Raw genomic sequence first — 16,966 nt, 5'->3', positions numbered from 1 at the left:
CAAGGTATCAGATAGCATCAGCACTCCTTTCCCCAGCCAGCAGGGCTCAGCAACCTCCCCATGGCGCTCTGCGTCAGCAGGTAAGAGATGCACTGCTCTTCCAGGTAGACAGAGGAGGATGCACACGGAGGAAGACCTCCACTTCCAATGCACACAAGTTTGTGTTATAGCGTTAAAACAAGTTTGGTAGTAATTAGACATCTGTTAATTCCTGCACCAAAATACTTCAACTAGAAAAAAAACTGGCTGAGTCAATCAGATTGCGGCAAACAACGCCATTCTTGCCAAAGACTCCCTTAAATTTTAGAAAAATTTAAAGAACAGAACCAGTTTTGTTGCTGATGATGTAAAAGTTTAAATATAACCCCGGTTAAACTACGATTTCCCCTTTACAGCCAGGCAAGCAAGACGGCATGCTGACCATTCCCCTCCCCTGCTGTACAAAACTGCAGACCTGGTAGCCGCATCTCACGTAATGCAGCCCGGGAGAATGATGTCCCAAAGGTCTTCACAGTAATCTCAAGACCAGGTAATTCTAGAATAATTTCAAGTGGAGAAAATGAAATGTTTTCATTTTAACATATACCTGTGAGGAAAGAACATCGCACTATTTTACAAAGAGCTCCTTAAAGACACCCTAGGAAATATTCCAAGAGCTACACTGAAATGGAAGAATGCTTAGTTATTTACTTTAGGGTTTTCATTAGCATGTAGGAAATCATTCCTGTCCTCTCCTCCCCCCAAAATACAAGCCTTTATTTTCAGAAGCTGGGGCCCTTCTGACGAACCCGGCTCTGACCCTGCCGCTGAGGTTTGCGCGTTGAGAGCTCCACTGGCTGCAGCTTGGAGCTAAACTCCCAGGGCTCAGCCTGCCCCGAAGGCAGCAGGGTGGACGGGGGCTGGGGAAGGCAGGGGTCCATCATCCCATCCCAAAGGGCTTAAACTCCAAGTGGTGGCTGGGCTGCCAGTCAAACCCAGCTCTGAGCCTCCTCCAAGCTAAAGCGTGAACACCATAGGTTTTAAGCCCATTTTAATACCCTGAAAGGTTTCTAAGCACCAGAGAGTCATTTTACTGCAACGTGCATCAAATGGCTTTGCCCAGTGAGATGGGTGCTCTGCAGGCAAAAGGAGTTTGCCATGCGCTGGGTGCCGTCCAAACAGCAAAATGAGGAGCGTGGGTGGGAGCAGGGGGGAGGTGGGTGCTGCTCCCATCCCTGGACCACGCAGCTGGGGCACGGTTGTGTGGGGATCTCTTGGCCTCTGCCCTGGGGCAGGCTCCAGCCCTGCCACCCGTCTGTCCCTCACCAGGACAGGCCCTTGCTGGCCCCAGCAGCTGCGCTGGGCCACACCACAGAGCCCTGTTCCAAGGACATTAATGCAAGGAAGGAAAAAGAAGTAAAATGTATGTACCATTTAAAGGCCAAAGCCAGGCCAGGGCAGGCAGACAGCGACATGAACCCATTCACCAGCCCCCTCAGCTCAGATTCTCCACATCATTCTCTCTGTTTTGTGACTTGCTTCTACACTTCTTGGCCCAAAAGCTTCTCAAGGACTTTTCCTCACCTACCCCTGCAGCAATGGATGTGTGCAAACATTTACAGTTCTCAAATTCAACGAACAGGCAAGGAGATTTGAAAGGTGGCATGAAGATCACACTATTAAAGTAACAAGGTTTCAACAGGAAACATCCAGATAGCTCCTGTCACCCAAAAACCTCTTCTCTGCACAGTCAGTACCCACCTTTTATCACTGATGCCTTCACCTAAGTCTTTATAGTTATTTATGACCTTAGAATTGGGTTAACACTGCAAATTTTTAGGGTGGAGTGTTCCCTGTGTGTATTGTAACATTCTGCTCATCTGGATGCCAGGTAGGGCTTTGATTTATTCTAGAAACACATAACAAATGCAAGTTCAGAAACTCTCCTCCACAGCAGAGTTGCTGAAACAACTTCAGGCAGGTGGTGATACTCAAAAAAAAAAAAAGAAAAATCACACTCCTGTTGCTTTTTCATGACCATCGAGAGATGTGTCCAGCTTTATCATCTGAGTGCTGGTAAGAGAAATACAACTGTTCCCTCCAAGTTCTGGTCCAGCTCATTGCAGAAGTGCCCAAGTGCTGTTGCCATCTGATGGTTATGCACGTGCATCTCTTCGTTCCCACTTTGCTTTTTGTTCTTTTAACACATCCCTGCTCTGGCACAACCACCAAAAACAAGCTGAACGAGACTCTTCAGCAGCAGGTAGCAGGATGAGGCCCGATGCCCAAATACGCAGCAGACACTTGTCTCCAGCATTTATGAGAGCCATCAGGGCACTGAACACACGGTTTCTAATGCAGCAAGGTTGCTTCAAATATTCAATTATAAACTTATTTATAACTGTCTGGGGAAAAAACCATGCACTTCAGATTCGCTGGCAAAGCTCTCAAACCATTTTATCTGGTTTCCTAAGCAGAAATGCTTGAGGAATCTTGAGCCCTATCCCCTCTTCTTGGTCACCTTTTGATTTGCTTGCTAGCTTCAGATCAGCCTTGTCAGAGGTCTGAAGGAGAACCAGGGTCCTGCAGTTGTGCGAGAGCAGGCACCTGACCTCAGTACCGTGGCTGAGCAGAGGCAGTCATTGCACACAGGAGATCTTCCAAGTGCTCTGACTGCAGCTGAACTTCGCAGGCAGCTCCCGTTAGAGCCACCCCAACACAAATTAAGGGCCAAATCACTCAAAGGACTGACAATTGGTGGGGACCGCGTGTTGATGTCTGAAGCAGCTGCCAGCAAGCATCAGCACCATCACAGGGCTGTGCTGGTTTCCCACTGCAGACTTGCTGGGCTGGTTTCCTCCTTGGGGCACAGGAAGGCAAACGCCAAAGTCGCTCCATTGGACATCTCTCCACCTGGTGCTTTGAAGGAAGCAAAGGAAAGTACCTGCAGGTACCTGTGGTAGGATGGCTGCCAACCAGCAGACGCAGAGATGCTCGGCATTCAGCCCCGCAGCATGCTTCTGCTGTCTCGGAGGCAGCACTGCTCTTGCAGCTGCATCAGGGAGAGAGGAGTTCTGTGGCACTGGGTTATCTCCATGGAGACTTTCTCAGAATGCCGACCAAGGTCAGGAAGTCAAAGCAGTCCTAATGGCCCTTGTCTGCATCAAAATAACTCTCCTTCAAGAACCAAGTTACTCCTTGAGGAAAGCATGCCTAGCACTGCTCTTGCCAAGGCCTCTGGCTGGTAGGAGCTTTAACCAGGCTAAATTTCCACCACAGGAAAGACTCAGGAAAGGTGCTGACACAGTCATATCCAGGCAAGTCAGTGACAAACAATGCAAGCGATGTCAGGCTGCTGGTAGAGCAATTCATAGAGGGGAACAGCCATCCAACGACAAAGTTCAGATAAACTCGGAGCAGCTTTGCCAACAGAAGACTTCCACCTGGATTGCAAATCCCAGCTCCGCACCATGTAATGACATTTTAAATTTTTTATTACCATTTCATAATGGTAATTAAACACAGGCATGCGCACAGAGAAATCTGCTTGGTATACAGAGCAAGGCTCACCATCTGCAGCTGGCAACTGGGACCCTGTGGGCTCAGCTATGGGGCTGCAAAAGTTATAAAGCCACCAACGCCATGGTGAACACATGAAGAACTAGGCAGCTATGTGATGCTTCTGTACCTATGGTCACTTGTGGCCTTGTGCCTGTGCTCAACGATGCACCCAGTGCTTGGGGGTTTGCAGCATAGAATCACAGAATCATTAAGGTTGGAAAAGACCTCTCAGATCATCAAGGCCAACCGTCAACCCAACACCACCATGCCTGCTAAACCACGTCCTGAAGTGCCACATCTACACATTTCTTGAACACCTCCAGGGATGGTGACTCCACCACTTCCCTGGGCAGCCTGTTCCAATGCCTGACCACTCTTTCACTACAGAAATATTTCCTAACATCTAATCTAAACCTCCCCTGACACAACTTGAGGCCTTTTCCTCTCGTCCTATCGCTTGTTACCAGGGAGAAGAGACCAACCCCCACCTCACTACAACCTCCCTTCAGGTAGCTGTAGAGAGCAATAAGGTCTCCCCTCAGCCTCCTCTCCTCCAGACTGAACAGCCCCAGTTCCCTCAGCCGCTCATCGTAAGGCCTAACCCCATCGCAGTCTTTGCAGTTCTGGGGGAACTGTTGCATTGCTGATGCGCGCAGGACTAACTCGTCTCTCCCTCCTGGAAAGGTAAAGCAGAGGTTTCTGCCCATCCTCCTGCCCAGCAAGACAGAAATCACCTCAAGCAGACAGTGGAGCATAGTCTTTGTGGTATGATGAACTCTTGGCATCTATGTTTAAGTTCCCAGAAAGGCTGCCCATCACTTCCAATTATTATAATGCTTTTTATGACTAATTTTGTGCATTTAACAGCCTGTTTCCTGGCCAGTCCTGTGCTGCTTCTATTCAATTGCCCCCTATCCCAGACGTAGGGACCCTGGTAGACTGAAGCTGAGTTTTTCAGCTGTGGTGTGACTGAAGCTGTTCCAGTTCAGTTTTAAGCCCAGGACCACACTGGCTCATTAGCTTCCAACCATCTGAAACCAGTGACACAAAGAAAACTGCAGTGGATGAAACAGCAACAGCCTATCCCCAAGTATCTGCTTTCCCCTTACCAGAGCACAGCACCGCTTGGAGTTTCAATATTGTTCACTGCTTCCAGTTCCTACACCTGGCATGAACGACGGGTGACGCAGCACAGGAGAGGGAGGGAGGGAGAGGATGGACTGGAAAGCGCAGTACACACAACGCTTCGGGTCCTGGGAGTCCTGCTGGGGAGCCGGTCTAACAGATAGCAGTTTTCAGGGGACTGCTATCCCGGACCAGAACCAGACTACGTTTCGGCTTGGTTCTGGTTTGGATTAAAAAAATTTAAAAAGCAAAACAAAGCAAACAGAATCACAGAATGGTAGGGGTTGGAAGGGACCTCTGTGGGTCATCTAGTCCAACCCCCCTACCAAAGCAGGGTCACCTACAGCAGGCTGCACAGGACCTTGTCCAGGCGGGTCTTGAATATCTCCAGAGAAGGAGACTCCACAACCTCCCTGGGCAGCCTGGGCCAGGGCTCCGTCACCCTAAGAGGGAACAAGTTCTTCCTCCTGTTCAGGTGGAACTTCCTCTGCTTCAGTTTGTGCCCGTTGCCCCTTGTCCTGTCGCTGGGCACCACTGGAAAGAGTCTGGCCCCATCCTCCTGACACCCACCCTTAAGATATTTATAAGCATTTATAAGGTCCCCTCTCAGCCTTCTCTTCCTCGGGCTAAACAATCCCAGCTCCCTCAGCTTCTCCTCATAGGAGAGATGCTCCAGTCCCCTCACCATCCTTGTAGCCCTCCGCTGGACTCTCTCCAGTAGCTCCTCATCTTTCTTGAAGTGGGGAGCCCAGAACTGGACACAGTACTCCAGATGGGGCCTCACTAGGGCAGTGTAGAGGGGAAGGAGAACCTCCCTCGACCTGCTGGCCACACTCCTCCTAATGCATCCCAGGATCCCGTTAGCTTTCTTGGCAGCCAGGGCACACTGCTGGCTCATGGTCAACCTGTTGTCCACCAGGACACCCAGGTCCCTCTCCACAGAGCTGCTCTCCAGCAGGTCTGCCCCAAGCCTGTACTGATGTGAAACCCACTCAACTCAGGCTCAGTTCCTGCCTGAGGGGAAAAAAACCCCAACAATCCCAGCTAGCTTGCAGTTCAGTGCTGTGCTCTAAGCTCTCACCAGGCAGCAGTCTGTGCCTGCGCAGGGCTCTGGACATCCGAGCTCTCCTTCCATTTTGTCCAGTTATGTCCACAGGCAGCTGTCACTGGGATATAGACCTGCTCCATTAAACCTCTTGCACTTCAACACCAGTCAACCTGCGGGTCAAACCATCTTCTGTTTGCCTCTGGCTGGCATCAGCTAGGAACTGGCCAGCAAGAGAGAGCTCTGTATCTAAATACTAATTGTACTTCTGTGATCCATTTCCAGCCCAGGGAATGAGCCCAGCGGGATCCAGAACAGAGCCCCAAGCCAGGTTTTAACAGACCTATCGTGCCACGTGCGTGCTCCCTCCTTCCCCCTCTCCCCTGCTTCTTGGAGCACCCACAGAAACCCACAGCTGTCATCTCAGGAGCATGTTCAGAGTAATAAAAGCATGAATTACCCCTTGCCATCTGGTATTGTAATTACCATCCACCCACTGTCCTCTCCAGGGCATAACCTAGAGAGAGCGCAGACCCCAGAGAGGGTCATGCTTGGAGGTCAGTCATGAAGTGAACTTTACTGCACCACATAGCTTGTAGTAAGAGGCACCTCCTGCCTCAACCTGCCTGCAATCTTTACAGGTAATGTTTTTTATTAGTTGCATCCACTTATAGCGGGCAACTGATGATCCTTCCTGAAGCAACGAGGTGTTTCTGCAGCATGGTGAAGTCACCTCCCCCGGCACAAAGACGGTTATATAAATGCCACGGTTGCCGCCAAGGTGGGATTTCATCAGCTCATTTCCCTTCCCTTCCAAGAGCTGGACACTGCAGCCACCAGCCTCAACCAGCCCTGTCGCACCTCCCGGAGTGCCTGGGGTGAAGGCATGAAACGTTGGGGAGCTGCTCCCTGCAAAACTTCTGCAACAAGCCAGAAGCACGCTGGCGAGGGAGAGAGGCAAAAGTGGCCACCACACATCCTACTGCCTGCGACCACAGAGATGTGGCACAAAAACTGTTTGGCAACCAGTCCTCGTGCAGCTTGTGTGAGTCTGGAGTGAGAGACACTGCCCCCGGGCTAAGTCCCCTCTGCTTACACAGACCTCCTCGCACACAGGCACAAAACCAGCCGGATCTATGAGACCACCAGACCTGAGCGCAGTGAGAGAAAGAGAGCAAAGATGAAACACGATGCGGGCCCCGGCAGTCTGCTCTTCCAGCCGAATACCGCGAGGAACACATGCAACAGCCAAAGTGACAGCAATCGTGGCATCAAGCACCTTTTAGATAAAAAAAGGACGACCCTAAAAATTGAGCACATGAGATTCATAGTCCCAGAGGAAAACGAGCTTGTATCTAGCACCAAGCGATTTTTCTGTCACACAGTTCATTTTAGGACAACGCTCACCCTTGCAATCCCAGTCCCACAGCCTGAGGCCGCTCCGGATTTAGGGACCTGACCGCTCAGTGACAAACATTTCTGTTTGTGAATAATTCAGATTGCCTTGCTCATTTAGGTTCATTTGGGCTCTGTTTCTCGCCGTTTGAATTTTCTGAGCTCACAGCTAGCTGGCCTGCGGATGTGCAGCCCCCCTCTTTCTGTAAGGGAACCACCAGTTTCACCAGTAACTCCCGCACCCTTTAAGCGCATACAGCACTTAGAGAGCAAGCATAACCCCCATAACACAACCCCAAAAGCTCAGCCATCCTCTTTGTTGTTCATCTTGCTGCAAGCCGAGATTGCTTTCTCCTCCGAGAGGCACATCTGACAGCAGCTCTGTGAGCACTACGCATCTGAGTAGCTCTTCTGTGACAGCGGCAGGCACGTCCAGACCTACAGCTCCAGTCTTCAATCGGAACAGACACGGGCGTCCGGCACCCACAGCCACAGTCCTCCAGCATGCACTCACCAGTCAGCACGACCATTTTCACTCGGGCAAGCCAACATACCAGCCGTGCTACAAGCAGGCACGACTCCGCAAGTGCAGAAAACAACAGCAAAGCCCCAGCGAGTTACATTCTGAATAATGTCCACGTCTCGTGATCGTTAGGCTCAAGGCATTTCGCCGCCCCAGCACAGCCTGCTCTCAGAAAGGGTTATCGCCACTATTAAGGGAAAGGCATTGTGGCTTCAGCACAGCATATTCCCAACTGCGTTTCAGATCAGAGGAAACCAGAATCAGAGTACAAACAAGTCACAGAGCCGTTTCACAAAGCAGCAATATCCTAAAATGATCCGTTTCAGGCAACGTGCTAACTGTGCCATGGCTGTGCTTGCTTGAGATACCATGGCCTGCACCCACCCCTCAGCCTGCGATTTTGGAGCCCCTCTCCAGCACCATACACACTAACATACGCGTGTGCACCCTCCCACACATGCGCCCCACCCCGAGAAACGCATTCCTGACTCACCCTTCAGCCAGGCAGCAGCCCCGAGCCCTCCGAAAGCTCCCGCAGAAGAGTTGACAGAGTTTCCCCTCGTTAGCCAGCCGGGCCGTTACGTAACCGGCACGGTTTCTGCGGGCAGCGAGGATGCAGCGAGGATGCAGCAGCCGCCTCTCGCCTCCCATCCCGCCCGGACACGGCTCCCGACGGCACCCGCGCCACGGCAAGTGAGTGAGGGCAAGGTGGGCTTCGGGGTGCTCGTGAGAAGCAAAGCTAACAACATCAAAGTCCAAAAGGTGCCGGGTGTTTATTAAGAGGTATTGCTGCTATGAAAGGACGCGGTGCGATGGTGTAATGTTCCTTAGCCCGCTGAAAGCAGCTTGGCCTAGATTTTCGTGTACCATTTGATGTGACCATTCATGCAAACAAGAATAAAACTTTCTCTTTGCTTTTAAATTAAGCAAGGAACAAAAAAAAAAAAACGCATACAAAAGAGCTTTTTCTGCTGTCATCTGGGTCTTCTGGGCTACCGTCAGATATGCAGGAATCAGCCCCATTGATTAAACTATTATTAGCTGCAAACAAACAGATGTGCTCAGCAAAAGTCAGGACAAACCCCATGCCCTGTACTTCTGGACTACATACAGGAAAAAACATTATTTTACCAGAGACTCATTTGGTATTTTAGCAAAGAAAAGTGGAAACATTCTCTAGCACACTGGGCAGAAGTGAAACAAGCAGCATTTAAATCTGGAGAAATCAAGACAAATAACAGCATCATTGCCTTCACTCCGTTCCCACAGACAAAGCCGCACCAGCTTTCATAAGACAGTGACCAGGGCCTGTATTTGAAATCTCATCTTAAACAAAACCTGACTTGTAGTCACTCAGGAGGTCCTGGCGTCTATGAATCATCGGTGGACACAGTACACAGCCCCCAAACGCACAGGGGCTGTAGCTTTCGGACAGACATAAAACTCTTACGTAACTCATAATCCTCTCAGACTCCTTATTCAGCGATGTTAAGATCTGTGCGGCAGGGACCTGCTGGCATCCCAGTGGCTTTTAACCAGTTTGGAAATGGGAAGACTCCAGTTGCAGTGCAACGCCCTCGCCGACACCGGTGTGATGGTCGGTACACGGCACTGCCTCGCATGGCTTCGGAGCACACAGCATTGCGGTACGCCAATATTTCGGTCCTCTGCAGGCCGGGCGCTGCTGCTTTCTGTGCAGAGTGAATCACCAGGATTAATCTCCCGCAGAGTTCACTGAGGCTAACGATAATCAAGTTAAATTTACACTGTATGATCAGAGTTTAATTGGGTACTGTTATACAACCCCTATTAATTACATTGATAATACCCTTACGAAATGCAGATGGGAGGGTGAGGCTATGGTCGGAGGGTGCTTGGCTGCTCAGATGATTTCAGGAAAAGCCACATTAAATGCTCTGTGAGTACCTTTAGTTACCTGCTTGCCTCTGCCAGTGCTCAAGATGAAACAAAAAGCTTAAAAAAATTAATCCTACAAAATGTAAATCTAGAAGATTAAAGACCTCTCACATGCTACGCTATCACCTTCTGTTTATATCAAGAAGCAAGCACGCCATGCAAAATCACAATGAGCCAGAATCATCATTAGCTTGCTCTGCTCAAAATCCTACCCAGAAAAGCCCAAGGTGATAGAAGTCATTCACTCTGCACTGAGATATAACTCACTTCAAACCAAGGCAGGTCTTCCTAATATTATTAAAGTTTCTCTTTCCCTCCCTGAGTTTACCCCTCCGGATGACCTGTTGGGTCAGGGCAGACGCCAGCTCGTGCTCGACACTCCCTCTGTACAGGCACAGGGTCCCCTGGGACATGGACCCCACGGGTGACAACTCTTCTCCATGTCCCCACAGCGCTTGCAGTGCCTCAGGAGGATGCTGTGGGGAGAGAAGGCCGACCCGAACCCCTCGGTGAGATGCTCCTGCTAGAAGCCGGGGTGTCTCTGCCAACCCGGGGATGCCAGATCACAAGCGCAGGAGCAGAGTCCAGCTTTCCGCACTCGGTAGCGGGTGTGTTAGGAGTCAGCTTCCGACACTTCAAGCCGAGACTAGGTCTTCGCTTTCGGCAAATCTGGCCTGAGGTGTCCTATAGAAAAAGGAAAGCTTGTGCCACGTGGCTTCCATTTAGCATCTGCCAAATGTGGTGCTGGATGGCTGCAGTGAAACCACGTGCCGTTACTGCTATTCATGTGGTAACCAAAACTCTGGCCTTGCACCCATACGGTCAGACACAAGTAAAGGTCTCTTCTTCATCAAGTAACACAAAGAGCGAGGCTCACTGGCAAGAGCAGAACACAGACACCTGTATGAGCCTCCTGCACCCAGCTTCCCTCTCCTCTGCAAATCAGCTGCTCAGTTAAGTGCGTCCCAGGAGAAGCCCTAGCACTTCGCCATTGCTGCCACTGCTGATTATTTAATTAAAACCCCACAAGATAAGACATTCATTTCCTCTTTCCTGTACGTTTTTTCACCCTCTTCACCAGACAGCAGCAAACTAGAAAAACTAGCACACCTCAGCACTCCCACCTTGCACAAGACACATGTAACAGAATGTCACAGTATGTTGTACGAGATATTAATTACCTGGCCCTGCCAGCTATGTAATTATCTTGTTAAGTTTTGGCTATATACACTAAACTGGCCCTTTACAAAAATGGCTGGAGGACACTGTTGCGTGGGATCCAGGAGCAGAGTCCTGTTGATGAATGCCCTCTAGTTCCCACCCCACCATTACAGCCCACTGCGGTGTGCGGCAAGGAGTTACTTTGCCTGCGTGACAATTCCACACCAGCCTGCGTGGCCCCATGCACGCGTACTCAAATCCCCCTCTCTGTCCCTTGATGGACAGCCCTTCTGGGGACACACAGGAACTGTGGCAGCAGGGTGATGATGCTTTCTTGACAGCTCCTTGCTCCACAGGCAGACCGTGATGGGCTCCAGGCCCTTTCATTTTTCTCCTGGTTCACAGACATCAGGGATGTGCTGCTTTAGAAGCTCCTTAGTCTCTCCCCACTCTCGAGTTCCTAGCCACGACTGCTTTTCTGGAAGCATAGGGCCAGCAGAACATCTCAGTTGCCTTGATGGGACTTTTGGAACTGGCTGTTCCTCCTCATTCCTAACTTGTGCAGGGGCTGGCTACAAAGCATAGCTGGGAACAGAACGCTCCCCTTGAGCACCTCTGCATCCTCATCTCAGGACAGCAGCGCTCCGAGGACAGGCACCGGGCTTTGGCCAAGGCCTTCATGTCCTGTTGTGACACCTTTTGGTCCCTCACTGCTGAGAACAACACTTGTGACACACTAACGGGAGTGCATCAACGCTCCTGCAGCAAGGCTTTGATTTCGGAAGCAGAGCTGCTCAGCCCACTCCACTCTTGCTGATGTAGTGACCTGGTTTTGTCAAGACTGTTTTTCTCCTTTCATCTTTGATGTCATTTTGGAAGGCAAGTCATGAGATTTTCATGGAGGCATTGAGTCAAAGTTGGACTAAAACAAAGCCAATCAAAACACCATTATAAATGAATGAGGGTGCAATTTCCCCTTAGAGGATTATTACATTATTTAGGGTTCTAGTGCATTTATCTCTGCCGCCAGTAATCACTTTCATGCTTCTCATCGGACTATACTTTAATCCATTTATATTTTAATGTAACAAGTTACAAGGATTATCAGCTTGTAACAAATATGCTCATCCCCTAAGGAATTTAAACAGTCCCTATACTTTGTAGAGAAGATCTTGCTTAACGAACACACATCTACAAATGAGTAAGGAAACTAATAGCATGTTACATGAAACACCATCAACCTGCAAAATACACGCTGCATAAGTTACTCTTCTGTGAAATATTTTTGGGCACACAGATATTATCTCCATTACAGTATACTTTTAAATTAATTTTAGCATAAGGGAGGGTTTGGAAATCACAAAGATTGCCTTTTGGGTTGGGACTATACACGACCCAGTCAATCACTTACACTTCTGCAGCTTCGTCTACCAAGAACTCCATTCACAGCAACACACTTGCTGTGGAGAGTTCCAGAAAAATACAAGTACTGCAAAATCTCCAAAACCCTTTTAAGAGGAATCCATAGATAGCCTGGCCTTAGCGGCAGTGACACAAAGAGGCTTGTAGCTCTGGCTGATGGAGAGTACGGACAGGTCTATTCTGCAGCCTCTGCAGTTACAGCCAGTCCCTCCCGCCCTACAGAACGGTGAAAGGAGGAGACAGTTACATGCAGAGTTGTTATTGTTTCTGGAAAAATCAATCTCAACAGTCTCTTCTTAGTTAAGTACCAGTCATCCCAACATCTGCCAGGCAGTATTAAGTGTGCAGTGACCAAACAGGAAGAAATTGATGTTCAGAGTGGGGATTTCTTTCTGCAAAGCTTATTTTTGCTTTACTTCTCCAGATTTCACCAAAAAGAGGTATTTGGAAAAAGAGGGCTTGCTCTTGTGAAGCTGCTGAATAATTAACAGTAGCGAAGAGAGGGCAAAATACCTGTCCAAACTGAGAATTCACATCCATGTCACTGTTTTGGCTTCATGCACTGTCTACAGCCCGACACCGATCAGTATCTAGGCAAAACCAATTCAGGAGCTCAACTCTGTTCTAGGTTACACAGTATTTACCATCATAAAAGGATCAAATATTTATAAATAAACATAATCAGCATCAGGTTCAGCTATGTAACTGAAGTCAACTATCTCTTTGCCCAAGAGCTTGAGGTTAAACGGACTACTCTAACATCCACCTGCATGCCAGCCTTCAGGGCCGGCTCTCCCAAAGTAACCAACGGATACCGCAACTGGTTCTTCACATTCTCTTCCTAATCCCAGTTGGCAGAGGCCTCGATACTGCCCCTACTTGTGTCACCTGGTTTATAAGCACCTTTTGAGGGAAGAGCAGAGTCAGAGAAGCTAGATCCTATGTGTGAAACACTTTTGCCAGACATGGGCTGGGAGATACCAAGAAAGCTTCTTACTCCTGTGCACCCCTACCACGCAACCCCCATGGGAGGCTTTAAACCAGGATCTGCCAGCAAGGATGCTCAGAAGACCTTTGCTCAGTTAAAAAAGCCCCACGCAAAATCCACAACTTCACAGCGAAATCAGCTACCTTTTACGCAGTGAATTGTACTGATCAAGCTCTCCTTTCCTCTCAGCTAAAACTCGCAGTGCATCCACACTGCAGGGCTGCGAGGCCATACCTCATTTGAGCTTTGAACAAGCTTGGCTGTGTTAATGTGGGAGTCTGCTCCAGTTAAGGGTGCCTTCTCACAGCAGAGGGCTTCAGCAGCACCTCTGACTTCAAGTACCTCCACCCATCTCCATCCTCCATGCTCCCCTCGTAGTTACACCAGCACAGCCATTTGCAGGACTGTTTCAGTCAGAATGAAAATAGAGGGCTTTTTTTTATCCCAGAGCACTGTAGTATCTTGTACATCCTGATACCCACAGCATTAACAGGCCCCTAACCAAAATACTACAGGTGTCAGCCTTCTGCTGTCTATTCACGTATCAGAGCCACAAACCTTCTGGCATCACCATGAAGCGTTAAAAGCATGCCAGACTAGGATCACTGTAAATGTGAGCAATGAATTAAATCTAATGCCATTTTCTTCATGCAGGGAGCAAACTTTGCAAAGCTCCTTAATGCCCAGAGATGCAGTTTTACTGTGGCAAGGAATTTTCCTCTTGTGAACTCAATGTTCAGACAAGCTCCCTGGTGAGGTAAGCATAGACTGCCTTTTAATACAGACACAAAACTCACATTTAACTTATTAGCTGGGGGAGGAATAGAGATGAGGGTTGGATGAATCTCGTGAGTCATCGTTTCTGTAGGACAAAAAGCAAGCTTGTCTCAAAAAGATCAGTTCATTTGCCTCTATTGTGTATTGCAGATAGAAGTGCCTTAATAATAAAAAGATTAATAAAAACACTTCAACCAATTGTTCTCTAATAATGAAAAATAGCTTTTGGATTATGAAAGAATATTCTTTAAATACAGAAAAATAAAACATTTCAAGTGGCACAATGTTTTGGGAGAGGGAGATGAATGCAGATTAGTCATGCTTGAATGTACTTCCCCAAACAATACACTGCTTAGAGCTAAAACTAAGACATACACATATCCCAAGGCATACATGAAAAATTAGGGTCCTTACGTTAGTTTCATTCCTTTATCATTTACTGCCATATTCGTCCCATCTTGTGCCAACCCTTCCCCCAGATAACACCACGTACATCTTCTGTACCCTGACCACTGAAGTCATTCCCAGCTCAATCTTGTGGGCAAATGAAGAGATGTGCTCTTGAAGTGTGAAGCGGGATGAAAGCACAACGCTAATGTTATTGAAAGGATAAGGGACTCACACAGCTGAAGTGCAGCACCATCCTCCAGTGGTGTGCAAATTTCAACTAGCCTTTATTATTTTTAAGATTTTAGACAGAGGTGGAAGGAAAGGATCAGGCAGATAAAAGGTGTGCCTGAAAGAAGCACAAAGTCTAAAGCCAGCTGACCAGTGGCAAAGATCTGCCAAAACAGGGATATCATGGAATACTCAGAAGAACTGACAGAGAAGGAAAGCACACGTTATAACGTGAGCTGCACAGCCTTCAAAGAGAACGTCAAGCTATGCAAAATGAGGTAACATTCCAGGTACCTGGATTCAAGATTTCACCAGAAACAATCCCTAAAAAACAAAATCACTGTGGGTGGATGGTGGTGAATGGCAGATACTGCTGACAGAGCAGTCGGTCAGAAGATTCCAGTTCCAGTCCCTTCCGGCAGTCGCCCTCCATTTCCAAACCTGGCATGTGCCGTAACACACAAAGCAAATCCCTTTACCTCTCCGAGTGTAACTACGCACAGTATAGATGTGTTATTTTTTCTTCGACGGCGATATAGCTCAGAGGGCAGGCCCAACGACCCCAGCAGTTATCACTTACTAACTGCACTAAGCGCCCTTCTACTTCGACACGTTTGTTGTGTTTGCTTCCCAACACCCCGTTAGCCCAGCCTCTCTAGTTACACGGTGACTTCTTCAGGATAAGCGATCCAACTCTCACCGTGCATTCATAAAGATCTAGTGCAGCAGGATCCTATCTTGTTCTTTGGGTATTGCTGCAACAAAGAGCAGACAGTACATGAAACGGCAAGCACTGCAGAGGGTGGTATCTGGATACTTCGTGGTCCAGTATCTAGGATGGTTAAATAATCCATGGCAACAGAATGAACTTGTGTATGCTGCCACACATAGCATTCTGTGATGTTAACCTTTTTTTGAACAAAAGGAACATGCAGGGTATTCTGGGGAGGAAAATCCATCAACACCAACACCAGAGTTCAATCCAAAAGCTCTTTTTTTGGCTAAACAATGAGTAGCTTAAATTACTGAGTCTCAAAAGCCTAGTTTCAGTAGAATTTTTTTCCTGGGGAAATATCAAGAACAGATTGTGTTTTTTTCAAAGACTGTTAGAGTAAATGATGGCTTTATAACTATTTCCCAACACTAGGAAAGTGCATGAGAAAAAAAAAGAGTCACTCAGCATCCTGTTACTGATGGATAACTCTTCTTATCCATCCATATCATGGTACTCCTTGCACAGATACCTCCAACACCTCACTTTCTGCGTTTCGTATAGTTATCAGATTTGGGATGAGCCCTTATTAGTTCTGCAACAGCCAGGATCACAGGCAAAGGGACTTCCCTTACGATGCAAACCCTCACCCGTTCATCGCAGGAGCCCGGAACACGCTGGCTTTCACTAACACAGCAATTCATCTTACTGGTCCAACACAGTACAGTAATCTTTGAGGCTGAGTAAACTGCAGAGTTTCAACTGAAAGAAAACTGTCTTGGCAGAATTCAAGGAGACAAGATAAAATAAACTACTGTATCTGCTTTACTAGTAAATCAGTTCACATATTACATCCACATACAGATGTGATCAACTGAACTTGTGCTCACGTAATCAGCCATGTTATTGCATTGCTCTGTCTTTAACTGAGTAAAATTGTGGCAAATTAGTTCTGGTGCTGTGCAGAACTACCTGCTGTGAAGAATTACCTGTTCATTCTTTGAACAAAGCTCATAAAAAGCACACAAAAGTTGTTTATCCCATCAAACAGCTGACCTGAGGCAGAAAGTTCACAAGCCACTCAGCTCTGCTTCCCAATTAATTCCTTGCACAAGCTTGATATAACGCAAACACAACTTTTTGGCATGGGCAGGCTTCTTGAAGAGCTGCATCACACATTTTCAGGTGCTCTCTAAGATTTCCTTACCAAATGACTCAATGTAGTTTTCTTTCAGAGCTGGAAAAGTGAAAGCAGCCTGGATCACACTGACAACGCTACTCAGTGTACTTAAATGTTCTTCAGTTTTGTAAGACGCTAATATAAAACTACGTTTGAATGCAGAGTTGGACTCTTCTGACTATGATAAGCATACAACACAGAATCATGCTATTATTTTAGTGTTATTAATTAGTACTCCCAAGGCTCATGATAAATAGCTATCTGATTAAGAATTCTTTATGAAATTAGAAACTGATTTCCTCTGGCATTACTGTTTTCATACCTTAAATATCAGAGCTGATAGGACTAACAACTCTGAAAATTCATGGGCAGGAAAGCACAATCCCCACTAAGTGATATAAAAACCTCATCTCTCCCTGCGAAGCTCAATGCAATCTTAACCAGGGATCACAACAGATGTCACACTAGAAAATACATGCTCCCATCAGAAGCACTTGATAAATAGCTAGGAGAAGTAAAGAGGGAGAAGTGCTAAAATGAGCGAGGAACTCGCTGCTTTTTGC

Source organism: Opisthocomus hoazin, chromosome 14 (assembly GCF_030867145.1).
Source record: "Opisthocomus hoazin isolate bOpiHoa1 chromosome 14, bOpiHoa1.hap1, whole genome shotgun sequence".
In the NCBI taxonomy this organism is placed as follows: Eukaryota; Metazoa; Chordata; class Aves; order Opisthocomiformes; family Opisthocomidae; genus Opisthocomus; species Opisthocomus hoazin.
Note: the sequence above shows the minus strand (reverse complement) of the source record.